Genomic DNA, 20372 nt, shown 5'->3' with positions numbered 1-20372 from the left:
CTTCTCTCCAAACTGGAGTCCTTCCCTTTACCACCTATACTTGAGATCCATACACATACACAGCCGTGGTGTACACCTAGGCCGAAGCTTTGCCTGGACCTTTCACATGGTCCTAAGGACTCGGTTAACCCCGCGGCTGTCCGCTGTCACTTCTTGACATGTACTGGGACCATGAAGTGGTTTACACTGATGGCGATGGCTGATGGTCACGTTGGCTTCATGTATGTTCATGGAGGACATATTGAACAGCACTCCTTGCCAGATGGCTGCAGTGTTTTCATTGCAGAGCTGGTGGCCATTTCTCGTGCTCTTGAGTGCATCCGGTCATGCCCTGGTGAGTCGTTTCTCCTCTGTACTGACTCCTTGAGCAGCCTACAAGCTACCAACCATTGCTACCCCCACCATCCTTTGGCAGCAACCATCTAGGAGTCCATTTATGCCCAGGAATGGTCCAGTTGTTCCGTGGTGTTTGTGTGGACCCCAGGCCACATCGGAATCCCAGGAAATGAACTTGCCGACAGACTGGCCAAACAGGCTACATGGAAACCTCTTCTGGAGATCGGCATCCCTGTAACTGACCTGCGATAGTTATTATGCTACAAGGTTTTTCAGCTTTGGGAGACGGAATGGCATAATCTCAGTACAGACAACAAACTGCGTGCCCTTAAGGAGACTACGAATGTGTGGAAGACTTCCATGCAGGCCTCTCGCAGGGACTCTATGGTTCTCTGCCGTCTCCACACTGGCCATACGTGGCTAACATGGCTACCTCCTCCTTCATGAGGACCCACCTCAGTGTCACTGTGGCTCACATATGACTGTCGTCCACTTTGTACTGGATTGCCCACTTTTAGCCGCTCTGCGGCGGACTTTTAACCTTCCATGCACCCTACCTTCAGGGTTGGTTGACAATGCCTCAACAGCAGATTTTTTTTAAAACATACCATCTAAGGGTGGGCATTTAGTCTTCTCTCCGAGGTCATCAACCTCTCTCCATTTTAACTCTGTCGCACTTTCTTTGCATTTGTTTGTCTTGGTGGTCGTCTTTTCCCTACTTGTGTTCACCTCACCTTGTCTTTTTGGGGTGGATGTTTTAATGTGTTGACGAGTGGCTGGCTCGTCCTCTTTTATTATTGTGATCAGCCAGCCCAGACCATCTGCTCTATGGTTTTAATACCTTCTCCTACTTTTCCTTGTAGTGTATGTTTTCCCCATTTTTGTTCATTCCATTCGTTTTCTTTTTTGGTGTGGTGTTGGGTGTTTTTGTACCTTGAGCCTTGCTTGTGTCAGGAAAAAGGGACTGATGACCCTGTAGTTTGGGCCCTTTATACCCCAAACCAACCAAACAACCTACGTATCGTAGTTCAGGAGATAAGGCCTCATAAACTATTAGATGTGTGAAAAACTGTCACATCACACTTGGAAGTTTTAATACATGTATTCTGTACTACTAAAACACTCGTACAGTCGGTTCAGCTTAAGGAAATCCTTGATGCCTGTCAGCGTTTTTGACAGCTTTCAACTGGGAAGCGCAAACAGCTGCAGGGGAAAACAATAGCTTTGTTTAAAGGTATGAAAAGGCATTGCCATAGAGATGTGTACAAAATTGAATTGTAGACATGCAAAGCGGCTGTAGTTATACATTTGTACATTATTTATATTTCTTTGTACAACTATTTTACAATTTGAAAGATGTTTTCTTGAATACATGGAAATGAAATTTTTTGGGTAGTACAGTACAAACACAGTTCATTTCTTGTTCTAATAGAAAACTGGTAAAATTAATACCTGGGCAATAGCAGGTTTGTCAGATATTTCACTTATACACGTTAATGTTGCTTACTCATGCTTCCTGTCATCTACCCATCTGCTCTTAGGTTGTGTTCTTGCTCTTTACTTATTTCTTGACACCTAGCAAAGAAATTCCTTAGTGTATCTACCATACTTTCCACCCACTTCCATTTCATTTTATTTATAATCTATTATGTCATTCAACTATGTTGTTATCAGAACCGTTAAATTACAGTTCTGTAAGAGGTAAGTGTGACAAGACCTCTTGCGAAGCACTTCTAAATACTTTCTTTCAAACTCCTTAGAACCAGTAGTTCAGAAGCCTACTCATGATGGAAATAAATTAAATCAAATGGCAACAAATAGTCCTGATCTCTTTGAAGATATTCACTTTGAGAGCGGTATCATTTACCTCGGAACAGCTGTAGCAACAGTGATAACCAGCCTACAAAGGGAAACTAAAACAAGTAATTGTGTTGTATCTCAATGAAGAATGGAAAAATGTAGATGCTTTATTATTCAGAAGAATAATTGATCTACCATTGGATAGATAAAAAAAGGCATAAAGACACATTGAATTGTGTACAAGAGATGTAAAACAAAACATAGGATTGTAGATAGAGAGATGTTAAGGAAAATGTATTTGGCTGTCAAAAGGGCACTGCATGAAGCTTTCAGTGCCAACTGTAGCAGTATCTTATCAAAACCTCTCTCATAAAACCCAAAGAGGTGTGTGTGGCAGGAGGAGGAGGGGGGGGGGGGGGGGGAGATCTGTGGAGGAGACCAAACTGCAAGGTCATCGGTCTCATCGGATTAGGGAAGGAAATCGGCCGTGCCCTTTCAAAGGAACCATACCTGCATTTGCCTGAAGCTATTTAGGGAAATCACAGAAAACCTAAATCAGGATTGCTGGACGCAAGATTGAACCTTCGTCCTCCCGAACGTGAATCCGGATTGCTAACCACTGCACCACCTCGCTCAGTAAGAGATTCTGGTGATGTGTAAAGGTTATCAATGGCAGCAAAGTTCCTGACACTCGTAGAAAATACATGAGCTGGAATTGACTGTAACAAAGAAAAGGCAGAAATTCTGCACTCAGTTTTCAAATGTTCCTTTACAAAGGAAACTCTCGGAGTACTGTCCAGTTCTTGTACTATTGCAAGGATGAATGATATAGATATTAGTTAATGTCAGTGGCATTAAGGAAGAGCTGAAATCACTAAAACTGAACAAAATCCCAGGACCCATTGAATCCCTATTATATTCTATACAGAATTTTCATCTGAGTTAGCTACTCTTCTAATGAGAATATACTTCAGAGATCTTGAACAAAGAACTTGACTCAGTAGTTGAAAGGAAGCACATGTCACCTCCTATCTACAAGACATGTGGAAGAAGTAAGGTACAATGTGTTTGGTGGAAATCTGTTGTAGACTCATATAACATACTCTGTGATTAGATGTAATCAGATGTCTCGAACAGAGTGACCACCTCCGTGCCAACCACCAAGTTTCAGTCAAGTGAAACCAATCTCTTGCTTTCCTCATATAATATCCTAAAAGTGATGGATCAAGGCTGTCAGATGGAGGCAGTATTTCTTAAATTCTGAAAAGCTCTTGATTCAGCCCCACACCAATGCATATTAATGAAACAACAAACATTGTGATTGGATTGAGAATTTCCTGTTATTGATGACACAGCTAGTTGTTATCTGACAAATGTAGTAGCAATTATAGGCTTGACCTGGAGAAGTGTGTTGGGATTATTGCTCTTCATGTGGTGTCTTAATGACTTGACAGGCAGTGTTAGTAGTAACCTGATACTATTCACAAATGAAGCAGTTATCTATAATGATCTATAACGATGTACAATCTGAAAAAGGCTGCTCAGGTATTCAATCAGATCTTGATACGTTAGTTATTAGCTAATTAATTTACATCTGTTTCTACATACGTACTTCGCAAGCCACTGTATGGAGAATGACAAAGGGTACCCTGTACCACTTCTAGTCATTTCCTTTCCTGCAAATGGAGTGAGGGAAAAATGACTGACTGTATTCCTCCATACAAGCTCTAATTTCTTTTATCTTTGTGGTCTGTATATGTTGGCAGCACTAGAATCATTCTGCAATCAGCTTCAAATACTAGTTCTCTACATTTTCTCAATAGTGATCCTTGAAATGAAATCGCCTTCCCTCAAGGATTTCCATTTGAGTTCCCAAAGCATTCCCATAGTACTTGCATGTTGTTTGAACCTACCAGAAACAAATCTAGCAGCCTGCCTCTGAATTGCTTTCATGTCTTCCTTCAGTCTTACCTGGTGTGGATCCCAAACACTCGGCAGTACTCAAGAACAGGTCGCACTAGTGTTCTATATGTGATCACCTGTAAAGATGAACCACACTTCCCTAAAATTTTTCCAGTAAACTGAAGCTGACCATTCTCCTTCCCTACCACAATCCTCACATGCTCATTCCATTTCATATTGTTCCGCAACACTATGCTTAGATAGTTAATCATCGTGACTGTCAAGCAGCACACTTCTAATGCTGTATTTGAACATTACAGGTTTGTTTTTCCTACTCATCTGCAATAACGTGCATTTTCACTTTTAGAGCTAGCTGCCATTCGCCACACCAACTACAAATTTTATTTACTTTTCTTGTACCCTCCTAAAGTCACTCAACTTTCACACCTTCCTGTACACCACCACAACTGCAGATTGCTGTCCACCCTGTTGATCAGATAATTTATGCATACAGAGAATAAGACTGGTCCTATCACACTTCCCTAGGCACTCCTGAAGATACTCTTGTCTCTCAGGGGCTCAGCATTGATTTGCTGGGTACGGGCTTGGTGACCCTGGGGTTCCTGAGCTGGGGGCTGGTAAGTGCCGCCGATCCCCTGCCACCGTAAACTCTGGGCATGCTTCAGCAACCACTGTGTTGTGCGGCAGTGGAACATTGTGTGTCTCAGGGAACAGGGATCTTGGCTTGACCACCTGGATTGTGAAGATGGGATAAACCTCTATAAAAAAAAAAAAACTCAATCTCAAGGTGTGCTGTGTGCTGATGGGATGCATGGCTGTTGAGGTGGAACAGTCATTAGCAGGCAACCTCTGAGGAACCTGCTGCACCTCAATTGTATAGGGCTTACTCAGGGTTATGGGGCTCTGTCTGAGTAGACTCTTATTTCCCTAGCTGCTCGTGGGGCCGAGGTGGAACTCTCGATCATCATCTTCTCCTCCCAGCGGGAAGGGTGTACCACCTGAGAGTATTCACACCCATTCACCCAAAAGAATGAGAGAGGCTAGTCGTCCTGATAGGAAGAATACTTTGGACTGCAGTAATAGGGCTCATGGAGTCATGAATAACAATGTGTTTGTAGTGATCAAGAGGAAGGAGGGGGCATTTGAGAAAATGTCCCCCTTTTATATCAATAAGATCTTGCTGGAACATTAAAATCTGTAAAACAATTGCGTAATGGCTTAATGTTGGTCGAAACTAACAGGTCAAAGCAGGTAGACCTTCTTAACAAATTGCAGAAACTGGATTACTATGATATCATTATTGAGATGCACACCTCTCTCAACTCCAGTGAGAGCGTTGTCACGTGCCGAGATATCGTGGACATGGACATAGCAGAACTGAAGCAAGAACAGGCACCCCAGGAAATAGTCGATGTGAAGCAATGAACATGCAGGAATAATAGAGCAATTGAAAAGACTGCCACTTTCATTGTCACATTCAATTCTTCGACACTACCCGAACATCTTATGGCGGGGCTCGTTCGACTTAATGTTCGGCCTTACATTTCTAATCCTATGCAGTGCTATAAATGCCAGCGTTTCTGCCATACAACTATGAGTTGTGGAGGTGGAATGATGTGTGGGAACTGTGGTAAAGCTGCTCGTGAAGCTGAGAGCGACTGCCTGTCTCTGGCAATCTGCATCAATTGCTTTGGGAACCAGCCAGTCTGGAGCCGACTCTGCCCTGTTTTCGCAGATCACCTATGCCGAAGCGAAAAAAGAATATAAGGCCATGAAACCCCCCTGTCTTTGCCACCTCATATTCTTCCATGGCACAGAGACCTATTCTCAAGGCGGACGCTTCTACACAGACAACGCCTAGTGTGCTTGTATCCACCACAAGCACTTGTACTTGCACATGCACATATCAAGGGAAAAAGAGTAAGAACAAAGTAATCCAGGCAGCTGCACAAAGAAAGACCAACAACAGTTCTGCAGCAAGCATCCAGAAGGTACAAGAAAAGCAGTGTGTCTCTCAGTGCCCTCTTTCCCCTTATCCTAAAAGGTACAGGGTGCAGGGAAAGGCTCACAACGTTCGGGTCAAAAACTGTCCCAAGTGCCATCAGACATCATTCTTTCCCATCTGACTGATGAGGAGGATATCATGGAGTTAGATGCCTTGGATCCAGGCGGCCCCTCCACTCGCCCTTGCTCTTAAGGTGCTTCACCTCCCTGGTCCAAGGATAGGGGTAAATTAAAACCGCACCAATGACATGGCTTCCATGCTACAGTGGAACATGAATGGTTTCAGGACTCATGTGGAGGAACTGAAACTCCTAGCACAGGCACATCCCTTGTGCTTTTGTTTACAAGAAATGCATTTTAAAGATGTCCCTGAGCTACAGGGATATACGCTATACCGAAAGGATGACCAAAAGGGCCAAGAGAGGTGCCACAGTGTTTGTCACTAACACTCCTTTGCCCTCCCCTTGGCTACTGACCCGCAAGCAGTTGCAGTTCAAATTCATTTGTGTCGGAGGATCGCTGTTTGCTCACTGTATTTACCTCCACAAGATGCATTAGACTCTGAGGCTCTCACGGATCTTATTGCACAACTCCTGTGACCATTCCTTCTCCTGGGAGACTTCAATGCTCATCATGTCCTGTGGGTCTCGACCAATACTTGCCCTCGGTGTCGGGTTTTGGAGGGCCTCTTGAGGTCACACGAGTTGTGCATCCTCAACACGGGTACTCGCACACATTTCTGTACTGCTACTGGGTCATTCTCAGCCATCAACCTCTCTTTCTATTCTCCCACCCTCGCCGACTCTGATCAGTGGGAGGTCATTTACAACCGTCATTCCAGTGACCATTTCCCAGTCCACCTTCACCTACTAAATGGCTCACCAACTGAAGTTGAGCCCCCAAAATTGATGGTCAGCAGGGCTAACTGGATGTGTTTCAGCCAGCTGGCTGTGTTCGAACATTGTGACAGCATCCAAGGATGGGTGGACAACATCACACGAGTGATCCATCGTGCTGCTGACATCTCCATCTCACAGTCCTCAGATCATCTTAGGAGGTTATGAGTACCCAAGTGGACAGAGGAGTGCTGTTCTGCAATCCGGGAGAGGCGTGCAGATCTTAGACATTTTAAATGCCAACTGACTGCCAAGGCTCGATGTGTCATTAGGGAGAAAGAAAAGGTCACGGCAAGTATTCCTGGACTCTATCAATCGCCCAACTTCTTCTATAAAAGTATGGGAAGCCATCCAGAGGATTTCCGGTAAACGCAGCCGTTTACCGATAGCAGTAGTGCCTCCAAACACCACCCAGAGACATTGCTCAGGCACTGGATGAAAATTTTGCACAAACTACTGCCAATGTAAGCCAGGATCCGGTGTTTCGTCACTATTGTGCGACTGTAGAGAGGTTGGACTTCAGGTCCAACAGTTCTGAAGCCTACAACTCCCCTTTCTCCATGTGGGAGCTCGAATTGGCACTGACTGAGATTTGTGAGACTGCACCCGGTCACAACCAAATCCGGTACTGCATGCTTCGACATTTGTCAGCAGTATCAAAGGAAATCCTCCTCGAATGTTTTAATCTAATATGGCATACAGGCAACTTCCCCAACTTGTGGAGGGAGGCAATTCTTAACCCTCTCCTCAAACCAGGAAAGGACTGCACATATCCAAGTGCTCCTTAACGAGCTGTGTAGGGAAGATCCTGGAGTAATTGGTTAACCATGGTTAGGTCTGGGTGTTAGAGACCAGACAAATCCTTAGTCACTCTCAGTGTGGACTCCAAAGATTTCAATCCATTGTCGACAATCTGACCCTCCTAGTGGCAGCTATTCAGCAGGCTTTCCTCTGTGAGCATCACTGTATTGGCATATTCTTCAATATGAGTAAGGCATACAATACTACATGGAGATTGTATTCTCGCGCAACTGCATCAATGGGGCTTTCATAGCCATCTCCCCATCTTCATGTGGTCTTTCCTGTGTCAGGAGATTTTTAGGACCTGAGTTGGTGACACACTGTCTGATCGATTTGACAAGGAGAACGGTGTTCCTCAGGGCAGTGTTTTAAGTGTTACCTTCTTTGCCATGGCCATCAACAGCACCACATCTATGGTAAGGAGTCCTGTACTGTGCTCCTTATTTGTAGGTGATTTTGATGTTTTCTGTTCCTCTTCCAGTGTTGCAGCAGTGAGCTGTCAGTTGCAACCTACGGTGTGAAGGTTAGAGGAGTGGGCTGCAAAGTTGGGATTCCAGTTTTCTGCAGATAAGTGTGTGTGTGTGTGTGTGTGTGTGTGTGTGTGTGTGTGTGTTTTCATTTTAATCGTTGTCGTTGTCTTTTTAATTTGCCTGCCTTGAATATGGGGGACACCATCATACATTTTAGAAACATAGCGTGGTTTCTGGGCCTCCCAATTGCCATGGTTACTACACCTGAGAGAACTGGAAATCCAGAACCCTGCAGGCACTGAACATCATCAATTGCCTTAGCCACAGGTCTTGGGGAGTGGACAGGGCACATCCCCTTCAGTTTTATTGGGCTTTTGTGCGTTCGCGGCTGGACTATGGTTGCACGGTGTGTGGGCCAACGAGGCCCTATTATTTGTGGATCATTGACGCTGTCCATTATGAGAGGATTCGGCTGGCCATGGGTGCTTATCGAAACCAATCCCATACCTAGCATTAGCATCTGTGCTGAGGTGGGGGAGCCGCCACTTACCATTCGGCGCCAACTCCTCATGGTACATCAGGCATGTAAGTTCCTTGCAACTCCAACTTCACCCGCACACTGTACTGTTGCTTGTCTACCTCTCGAACACCTGTTTTCCAACCATCCACGAGCCACAATGCCATTTGGGATCCATGTGAAGCGTGTGCTGGAGTCACTCTGTGTGGAGCCAATACGACCACAGATCCAGGGGTACATCTCGAATCGGGTGCGCAAGGATGCAACAGATTGAAAAAATTAACAAAGCATAGTGCCGCACTGCCCGCTGGGCGCTTAGCCTGTTGGTTACGCAACCCACTTGGCTCGGTGCCAGGCCGGCGCATCAGCCTACGCGCATACCTAGAACACCCAATATGCGCGTCCGGGATAACGCTCGCCTGCAGAGTCTAAGTCCCTTATCGGAGCGCTTACGTAACCAAGGTCGTTTGCTTGCTATATAAGCGGGCAGTGCATGTCAGCGGAATCATTCCGCTGTGAGCTCCATCTGCAACAGCATTGAAGCACTATGCCTCGTCGATGTATGTATCGTCAACGCCGCCACCGCATGCCTGTCTACAAACACATAATAAGCCTCGAAAATAAACTTGGTACAAATGGAACCGCACAAACTGTTATATTGAATGGACCCATATTTTTCCGAGGATGTCGAGTGAATTTCAGTTTGGATGATGGCACAGGAAGTACTGGAAGTGGATGGTTCACACTGGCTATCGTCCGATGTGAGAACACTTCGCTACCTGGATTGGAATCATTTGCCAATCGTGATGTCATCGGAGAGGTTACTCGAGAGGCCCAGAGTGATTTTAGATTGTGTGCTTCCATTTTTAATGTGATATTCTCTGATATTTTATCTGAGTACCATGACCAAGTAGCTGTTTTTACATATGGGGTCTAATTAGGGGAACACTCTTTGGTTGCTCTGTCGTTTTCCCAGATTGTTTCATCAAGGTCAGACTGCTTCCAGAATTATATGCGATCTTGCTAGCACTGGAGCAGATGAGTTGTTCTCCCGGTGTTAGACTTCTCGTCTGCTAAGATTCTGTTAGCACTCTTCACTCTCTCCAACGTTTGTATCCCTTGGGCACATTAGAATTGTAGGAAATGAAAGGGCGAATCAAGCAGCCAAGGAGACGTGTCATGATCCTCTGGTATTTTGGTGTGCTATCCCCCTCATGCTATCGGATGAGGTACAAAGTCATGTCTTGATGGGAAGGCGAGTGGCTGGCAATGACCGATAACAAGCTCCATGTCATCAAGCCCACAACTCGGCCATGGAGTACTTCCTTCCAGCCACATCTAGACGAGGTCCTTCTTACTCGTCTTCACATAGGCCACAGCCCTATGACACATGGATTCTTACTCTGGCGAGAGGACCCTCCATTGTGTTGTACTTGTGGCGGGCAGATCACGGTGTGCCACATATTATTGGAATGCATTTTATTTATCGACCAGCGGACTGTTGCGGATTTGCCAGTGGATCTGCCACCTATTTTATGTAATTGTCAAACAAATGTAGTTAGGGTTTTAAAGTTTTGTGATTTGTCCAATGTTTTTAACAAGATTTAGGGAGATGTTATTAATGTGTCAAAGGGTGGCTGGCTCACCCTAGTTTTTTGTAAGCAATCAGCCAGTCACATTTTCCTGTGCTTTTCTTTTAGTTCTTCTGTGTTTTGTTTTCTCTGTGCTTTAATTTATTGATTAGCTCTCTTCCCTCCTAATAGGTTTTAGTGCATATGGGAGTGCATGTGATACAGGGTGACTGTGTGGTCATTTTGAGTGCATGCATGTACCTGTACAACACGTTTGGTTCATCTCCACATTCGTTTGTTTTCATAAGTGTAAGGGTGCCGATGACGTCACTGTTAGGCACCCATCAGATCCAGACATACACTCTCTGACGAACACTCACCATCATGGACAACATACTGGGTTCTGTTACTTAAGACGTCTTTCAGTCAATCATATATCTGGTAACGTATTCCATATACTTGTACCTTCGGCAAAAGTCTACAGTGGGGCATATACCAAATGCTTTTCAAAAATCCAGGAATATGGAAATTTCCAGTGCCCTTCATCCATAGTTTGCGTGATATCGTGTGACAATAGGGCAATCTAGGTTTCGCAGACACTATGCTTTCTAAAACCATGTTGTACCATTGACAGAAGCTTTTCTATTCAAGTAAATTTATTATATTTGAACAGAGAACAGGTTCAAGAATTCCGCAGTAGACTGGTGTTAAGGATATTAGTCTGTAATTTTGTGGGTCCATTCTTTTACTTTTATGTACAGGAGTCACTTGCACTTTTTTCCAGTTGCTTGGGACTTTGGGCTGGGTGAGAGATCACGACAAATGCAGGCTGAGTAAGGGGCCAATATTGTAAGTACTCTTTGTAAAACAAATTGGGATTCCATCGAGACCTGGTGACTTATTTTCTTTCAACTATTTCAGTTGTTTTCTATACCAGGGGTGGCTATTACTAAGGCCCCCGTTACTAGAGTCTGTATGATGGTCAAATGATAGTACGTTTGTACTATTCTCCTGCATGAATGATTTGTTAAATGTGAAGTTAAAAACTGCCACGTCAGACTAGTCAATGAGTGACTGGATTGAAGGGTTAGACTCACTTAGCAATTTTACGTAGTTTTAGATTTTTTTTGGGACCAAAGAAAAATATTTTGCTGAGATATAGTTGTTATGTGCTTCGCGCATAGATCTTTTCACAGACGCGATTAGTTAGTAGTATGTTAGTCAGTTAATTCCATTTTCCATAGTGCAAAGATTGGCAACTTGCCATAAATGTTCAGAAATGTAAAATATTGAACTCACGACATGCAGAAATGTAGTATCCTTGGATTACAATATCGGTGAGTCACAAACAAATATATTGCTGTAACAATATGTAGTGTTTTGAAATGGAAAGACAACATAGGTTAGGTAAAGCAGGTAGTAGATTTTGCTTTACTGGTAAGATACTGAGAAAAATGTAGTAGTGCACAAAGGAGACACACGTGAAACACTCGTGTCACCCTAGAATATTACTCAAGTGTAGGGAATCCTCATCATAGAGAACGAAAAGGGGTGTTGAGGCATGTACAGAGAAGGACTGCACAAATGATTATGTATTTACTTGATCTACAGGAGAATTTTACTGTGGTGCTGAAAACCTGAACTGAAGACACTTGAAAATAGATGCTAACAATCCTTTGAACCCCTTTTTACAGGGTTTCAAGAAACAATATTAATTGAGGAATCTAGGAATATATTACAACTACTGTGCATGTTGCTCCCATACAGGCCGCAGAGGCAAGATCATGCCAATTACAGTGTGCACAAAGGCACTTAAGTAATAATTCTTCCTGCGCTTAATATGTGAATGAAATGGGGAAGAAACCTTAATACAAGCCACATTAGGAGGTACCCTCTGCCACAAACTTAAATGATTTGTAGAATACAGAGGTAAAAGTCTGTTTTCCTGTCTCTCATGGTAATTTCCAACATGCATGTTTCCCATGTTTGCCAACCACTCCTCTGTTTTTGAATGATTTTTCTGTGAAAAGTCCATGTCTCATTAGTGCAAGACAAAATTTATAAACACACTGACTGTAAACTTTCTATTTAAAGCTCTTCAGAACCTTGATTTGGAAATAACTGTTGAGTATGCCAGTAGCATTTCATGCCATTTTTACTCTTCTATTTTTCTTTTCCTGTCCATCCAGTTGCTGCCTTCAGTTGTCCTATGTACAAAAAAACTCATCAACGAGTACTGTGACTTTGTTTGTAGTTTCTACTATTGTTATGAGGAGTATTCAGTAAGTAATGCAATAAATTTTTACCCTGAAAGCAGGTTGGTTTTATTCAGGATTCCAATACTCCATGTTATTCCCTATCCTTTTGGCTACAAAACCCTATTTTTCAAGGCCACATGGTACTACTCTACTGGTCGACATTGGAGGCAACATCTTGTTTCATCAGTAACTTGCCCATAATACATGTACTGCTTCTCAGGGAGTGTATCCTTCATTGGGCCAAGCCAATGGAAGTCAGAAGACGAGGAGCCCACTCGGTTGATGAGTGTGTCTGCACTCCAACAGAGACGTCCCACTGAATAACGAGACGTTTGTAATCTGTCAGTCACCTCAGACGAGAGTGTCCATATGTTCCAGCATTGCAGGAGTCACAGCTGTGTTTGGCCAGCCAGCACGTGGTAGGTAGGACAGGTTTGCGTGACCTTGTTGCAATGATGCAGATGCTTCGCCCAATGACTCACTGTGCTTTTGTTTACTGCCCAGTCTCAGGAGACATTCTGCAAGCACCTATGAAAATCTGCGATACTCTGGTTTTCCACCTAAAGAAACTCAATGACAGCTCTCGGTGTGGAACACATCTCCATTACAGACAACATTTTGAAGGCTACTTTTATGGCCATCAGTTATAATCGTGAAACTACATGGTCTGAAGCGGACATATTCCAAGATGTGCCCTAACAAATTCCTCATTCTTTCAACTTAAATTGACCAAGAAAAAGAAGTGAGTTGCATCAGTTATTGAACACCCCTTGTATTTACTGATGTGTTGACAGTACAATATTTTAATTGTGTTATAATTGTTTTTCATTCCTACTTTCAGACATGCTCTACTAAAGTTCTTAGTTGTTGAAGTTTATGAGCACTAGTGTGGACAGTACAATGTCATCAGCAAAACTCAGATATATTTCATTAACAGTAATTTCTACTTTGTTTTACCACTTTTAGTATCTGAAAACTTCCTTTATGAGTGCTGGGAAAAGTTATGATACAGTATCTCCTTACTTGTTGACACTACAGCTTAAACTTGAATTTACCCCCTGCTCTATTCCCATTTGATCTTATTCAGGTCCTTTTTCCGACTCCACTAATCAGTCTTAGAATCCCACAGTTGTGCAATTTGTCAGCCATAAATGTAAAGTAGGTTTTTTCTTTTTTTTAAGTAGGCCCTAAGTCTATTTAGGCAGTCTGTGTGTATAAAAGCGTTGGCATATCATGTGCCCACCCCCCTGCGGGTTCAGGGGTAAGAATAGGCCCGCGGTATTCCTGCCTGTTGTAAGAGGTGACTAAAAGGAGTCTCAAAAGTTTTGGCCCTTATGTGATGGTCCCCCTGTTGCTCCTGCGCCACCTACTTCTAAGCCAGAGAACCGTCCAACATCTTTGGCTACTCTTGCTCGCAAGGGGCCCCTTGGCTCCCTCCATTCCCAGGTTTCCCCATTCGGGAAGGATGACGCCCGACAGTGGCATAAGTGCCCACAAGCAGCTGGTCGTAGGGCTTCGCGATCCTCCTCCGTCCCAGAGACTGAATCGGTGAAGCCCTCCCAGCCAGTGAAACCCAAGACGCAGCGAGAGAAGTCCAAGAGGAAGACCTCCAAGGCCAAGGAATTTGTGGTGGCACCCACCCTACCGCAACCTTCGAGCTCTACGTCTGAGGATGAGGTGGAGATCCTGACGTCCGCTGAGGACCTGGATCTCGCCAGTCCCTCAGACACAATGGATAGCACTTGCACAGGTGCTCAGTCAGTGGCAGCAGGTGACCCAGTGGCGTAATCTGCCTCCCCAGTCCCTTCACGCCTTTCTCAGCCATGGACAATATCATCCTCCAGTGGAACTACAGCGGTTTCTTCCACCATCTTGCTGGCCTCAGACAACTTCTCAGCCTTCACCCTTTCCTCTACATTGCACTTCAAGAAACTTTGCTTCCAGCAATGCGAACCCCTGCCCTCTGTGGCTATCGAGGTTATTATAGGAACCAGGCAGTTTATGAAAGGGTATCTGGTGGCGTCTGCATCTACGTCCTTCACTCCCTTCACAGCGAGTCTGTCCCTCTACAAACACCTTTAGACGCTGTCGCTGTTCGGGTGTGGACGCCACAGGCTGTTACTGTTTGCAGTCTGAACCTTCCACCTGATGGTGATGTCCCACAGCATGTCCTGACTGTGCTGATAGCCCAATTGCCACCCCTTTTTCTGTTACTGGGCGACTTCGATGCCCATAACTCTCTGTGGGGTGGATCAGTGGCAACAGGCCGAGGTGCCACCGTTGAGCATGTAGTGGCACAGCTCGACCTTTCCCTTTTAAATGATGGTGCCTTCACACATTTCAGTGTGGCGCATGGCATGTACTCAGCAATCGACCTTTCGATCTGCAGCCTTAGCCTCTTACCGTCTGTCCAATGGAGGGTGCATGATGACTTGTGCGGTAGTGACCACTTTCCGATCTTTCTGTCACTGCCCCAGCGTAACTCTTCTGGGTGCACCTGCAGATGGGCTATGAATAAGGCTGACTGGGACTTGTTCTCCTCCGTTCTCTCTTTTGAGCCTCTTTCTAATGCCGGCATTGATGCTGTGGTTCACTCCGTCACCATCGGCATCATTACTGCCATAGAATGTGCCATTCCCCGTTCTTCTGGGTCCCCTCGGCGGATGTCTGTGCCTTGGTGGCCGCCTGCGATCGCCAAGGCGATTAAAGATTGCAGGCGGGCACTCCAGCGTCACCAGCGACATCCCTCATTAGAAAACCTCATCGCCTTTAAACGGCTCCATGTGTGGGCCCGCCACATCATTCGCCAACACAAGCAGGCGTGCTGGGAACGGTATGTCTCCACCATTGGCCTCCATATCTCTCCATCGCAGGTTTGGGCCAAGATTAGGCGCCTCTATGGATATCGGACCCATGTCAGCGTCCCTGTGCTCTCACCGCATGGAGCAGTTTGTACTGACTCTGATGTAATTGCAAACTGCTTGGCAGAGCATTTTGCTCTGAGTTCCACTTTTGTGAATTACCAACAGGCCTTCCGCTCCATTAAAGAGCGGTTGGAACGTCGGAGCCTTTCATTTCACACCCGCCATCCTGAGTACTACAATGTTCCATTCAGTGAGTGGAAATTCCACTGTGCCCTAGCCGCTTGCCCTGATACAGCTCCTGGGCCAGATCGCATCCACTGTCAGATGCTGAAACACTTTACAGTGGACTGCCAGCGATGCCTCCTCAACCTTTACAACCGTATCTGGGTCGAGGGTGAGTTTCCGTCGCAATGGCGGGAAAGCATTGTTATCCCCGTTTTGAAACCTGGCAAGACCCCATTGGAGGTGGACAGCTACCGCCCCATTAGCCTCACCAACGTTTTTTGCAAGTTGCTCGAACGCATGGTGAGCCGGCGATTGAGTTCGGTACTCGAGTCTTGGGGCCTTCTGGCTCCTTCTCAGGGTGGGTTCCGTAAAGGCCGCTCTGCCGCCGACAATCTGGTGATCCTGGAGTCAGCCATCTGTACGTCCTTTGCCCAGACATCCTAATTATCGTCTCCTGTTCCCTCAGTTGGTTGTCCATTTCCCAGAATGTCGGCCCCGGTCGGGTTGTACGATCGCAGTCCGCATCAGAGAGCTTCTCTTGGGGTTTTCCCTCTTCCACCTCCTTTCTGGGCCCCTCTGCGTACACTCCTGTCTTTTTTGACATGTGGAAGGCGTACGATATGACATGGCACCATCACATCCTCTCTCCACTTCATGGTTGGGGTCTTCAGGGTTCGCTGCCGATTTTCATACGAAATTTTCTGGCGCGTCGTACCTTCCGCATGCAAGTCGCAGCCTCCCATAGTTCCCTCAGAGTTAAGGAGAATGGGGTACCACAGGGATCTGTCTTAAGTGTCTGCCTGTTTTTAATTGCAATTAATGGGCTCACTGCGGTGGTGGGAATGTCTGTCTCAGCTTCCTTGTATGCTGACGACTTCTGCCTCTACTATAGCTCAATTGGCATTGCAGCAGCTGAACGTCAGCTGCAGGGTGCTATCCGCAAGGTGCAGTCTTGGGCTGTAGTGCATGGCTTTCAGTTTTCGGCTGCCAAGGGCTGTGTTATGCATTTCTGCCAGCGATGAACAGTTCACCCTGAGCCGCGGCTTTATCTTACCAGCGAACTTCTTGCTGTGGTGGAGACACATCGGTTTTTGGGTGTGGTTTTTGATGCCCGATTGACTTGGCACCCACATATTCGGCAGCTTAAACAGATTTGTTGACAGCATCTTAATGCTCTGCGATGCTTGAGCCACACCAGCTGCGGCACCGACCAATCTACCCTCTTATGGCTCTACTAGGCATTAATACAGTCTTGTCTGGATTATGGGAGCCTGGCTTATGGTTCAGCATCCCCATCTGTGTTTCGGGTGCTGGACCCAATCCTTCACAGCGGGATCTGACTTGCCATTGGAGCTTTCCAGACTAGCCTTGTGGACAGCATACTTGTGGAGGCAGGTGTCCCTCCACTGCGGTTATGGTGCCAACGTTTACTGGCCGCTTATGCTATACATGTTTGTAGCTTGCCCGGACATCCTAATTATCGTCTCCTGTTCCCTCAGTTGGTTGTCCATCTCCCAGAATGTCGGCCCCGGTCGGGTTGTACGATCGCAGTCCGCATCAGAGAGCTTCTCTTGGGGTTTTCCCTCTTCCACCTCCTTTCTGGGCCCCTCTGCGTACACCCCTGTGGTGTGTGCCCTGCGCTTGCCTTCAGCTCGAATTGGCACAGGGCCCGAAGGACTCAGTCCCTCCGAAGGCCTTCCGCCACCGCTTTCTTTCCATCCTTGCCACGTATTAGGGCTCTGACGGTTCGATGGTTGCTGGTCATGTCGGTTATGCTCTCACTCTAGGGGACCATTACAAACAACATTCATTGCTGGCTGGCTGCAGCGTTTTCACTGTCAAGCTGGTCGCCATCTTTCGTGCCCTAGAGTATATCCACTCCAGCTAAGGTGAGTCCTTCGTTATCTGTAGTGACTCCCTGAGCAGTTTACGAGCTATTGACCAGTGTTTCCCTCGCTCTCGTCTGGTGGTGGCTATCCAGGAGTCCCTCCATACTCTTGCCCATTGCGGTCCCTCTGTGGTGTTTGTGTGGACCCTGGCCATGTTGGGATACCAGGCTATGAACATGTTGACCACCTGGCCAAACAGGCCACCAGTAAACCATCTCTGGACCTTGGCCTCCCAGAGACTGATTTGCGAGCTGTCTTACGCCGCAAAGTTTTTGAGCTTTGGGACACTGAATGGCGCGCCCTGCCTTCACCAAACTTTGGGCCATCAAGGAGGCTACCGGTGTGTGGCGCTCCTCCTTTCGGTTGTCTCGCAAGGAGTCTGTTGTCCTCTGCTGGCTGCGCATTGGGCACACACGGATGATGCACGGCCACTTATTGCGCCATGAGGACCCACCTCTATGTCTCTGCAGATCCGTTTTGACGGTGGTCCACATTTTGTTGGAGTGTCCCCTTTTAGCTGTGCGCAGGCAGACGTTCGCGCTGCCTGACACATTCCCTGCCCTTTTAACAAATGACAATGCCATGGCAGGCTTAGTTTTGCATTTTATTCGGGCAGGGTTTTTTTATCACTTAATCTGAGTGTTTGTTATGTTTTTTTGTTTTGAGTCTGGCCTTTGGCCTATGATTTTAGACTGAGTTTTAGTGTGTTTCTCGGTGGTTGGCTTTTCCTTTTTTGTCTCTATGGTCGGCCAACCACTGTCACACTCTGTGTGATTTTAATTCGTTTTTTCTGATCTCTGTCTGAGTCTTTCTTGTCCTGTGTCGTCTGTTGTCGTCTTTATTATTCGTTTTTATTCTATGTGTGTGTGTTTGCATTTCTGGAAAAAGGGACCGATGACCATCGCAGTCTGGTCCCTTCAATCTCACAAACCAATCATACCATGTGCCCATGATCTAGGCACGAGTTTTTTGATTCTTGGATGGCTAATATTTTTCTCTGAGTCCAGAATATTGTTGTCCCAGAGTCTCACACATGTCAGCAAGGACTATGATTACACTACACTTGGTATACTGGACTCCAAGGTCCCAGAGAGTTTCATGATGCAAGTTAAGTGCTAAATTTTGGCCATAGTGGTGGTAAATATCGAAGCCTGTGACAACACAAGTCACTTACATGCTGATCACATGGTAGTAGGGACATTCCTTTCTGGACTTTTCAGAAGCTTGTATTTGAAATACTTTGTACCAAAAGTATTCCATACATCAATATTGTTGTTTAATACTAATTCAGCCTTTGGTTACTTCATGATATATTTAATCTAGAGGGTAACATACAGTTGCCTTCTCACATTGCTGACTGACGAGCAGCCATTGATATTTGTCCTCATAAACTAATCAGTCTGGATTTTTATTTTATAAGTATTTAACAGGAACAAAACCTGAATGTCTTGATTGGATATTGGGATGCATCCTGCTCAGTTTCATTGATTCTCATTAAAACCAATTTTGTTTATACTTATAGGAATTGAAAGGCAATGCCCAGACATCAGTGTCCTAAAGTAGTATGATGCACTGTGCAAAAATACTCTAATAAATCAGCTTTGAAGATTCCGAAGTACATTTTAAGTATAAAATATTCTGAGTGTTTTAACAGGGCCATTCATAGCTGCATTGTAGACTTGTAATTGTGAGATTGTTGATTCAATTTTTGCCAGGTTCAGCTTCTTCTATACAGGGTGTACATAAAGCCCGGAAACAATTTCAATTATTTATTGCACAAGAACTAAACATTGTACAGATGTCATACATACTGCATTTTGAAGAGAAACTCTGAAAGTTTATAAACCGTACTTGGTTCTAAACATCCATTGAACAGCTGTAGCACATTTGTTTTTGTCAAACTTCAAAACACAGAAAGCTCACTCTGCACCTGAACTCTCCATGTTTGCGACTAGCGCTGACTATCGGCAAGTTACCAAACTACGCTGTGGCGGTATATGGGTGGTGGGAAGGGGGGGGGGGGGGACCCTCAGGGTTTCTCTTCAAAAATGACATATGTATGATATCTGTACAATGTTCAGTTCTTGTGCAATAAATAATTGAAAATGTTCCCGGACTTTATGCCCACCGTGTATTTATTTGCATTCTTTATTTATAAGCAAATTGAAATGTTAACAAATGTTGAATTAGTTTTAATAAAAATAATATATTTCTGTTTTTAATTATTAATCACAGTAAAATATGAGTATTCATAGTAAATTAAAATTTGTTTTGAAAGAGAGAGAGAGAGAGAGAGAGAGAGAGAGAGAGAGAGAGAGAGAGAGAGATCCCCAACCACCATTCATCTGCACTTGATTGTATACCTCTACTCAATTTTGTTCATTATTTCTATCCTAGCATTTCCATTACTATAGCGTTAACATTACTTATGTTTATTGCCAAACTTTTCCAAACTATCGTATTAATTTATACACAGAAAATCTGCATTTTCAACCTTGACAAAAGAAAATAATAATAATAATAATAATAATAATAATGAAGATTAATAATAATAAGTTTTGCTTTGTAAGAAGATTTCAGTATTATTTTTGTAAATAGATCGTATTCCCTTCAGTAGTAATACATATTTAGTTACATAACTTTTAGAAATATTGACACACGCTTTGCATTGGATATATTTTTAATGTCTGAGAGTGTGTTAATAATTTCTGCAAGACATTTTTCCCCTGGTGCAAACAGGTGCACAAAGACAAAGAAAATACAGTTCTCTTTCATATTTGATAATCATCTTGTTGGTTCCATTTAAACTTTTCATTTA

The 20372-nt window shown here is 44.7% G+C and overlaps 1 protein-coding gene across 4 annotated transcripts in view; it reads left to right on the top strand.

Annotated features, from left to right (window-relative positions):
- The window catches only part of LOC126474075 (josephin-1), a 57630-nt gene that overhangs the window by 3258 nt on the left and 34000 nt on the right, over nt 1-20372 (top strand). Inside the window, exon 2 of one of the 4 annotated variants that reach the window (XM_050101503.1) lies at nt 11103-11167. The exons of the other annotated variants lie outside the window; for them this stretch is intronic. The gene's annotated coding sequence lies outside the window, so the exon portion shown is untranslated. The remainder of the gene's footprint in view (nt 1-11102; nt 11168-20372) is intronic. 4 annotated transcript variants of the gene reach the window in all.

Source organism: Schistocerca serialis, chromosome 1 (assembly GCF_023864345.2).
Source record: "Schistocerca serialis cubense isolate TAMUIC-IGC-003099 chromosome 1, iqSchSeri2.2, whole genome shotgun sequence".
Classification (NCBI taxonomy): Eukaryota; Metazoa; Arthropoda; class Insecta; order Orthoptera; family Acrididae; genus Schistocerca; species Schistocerca serialis.
This window is presented reverse-complemented; position numbering and strand designations above follow the sequence as displayed.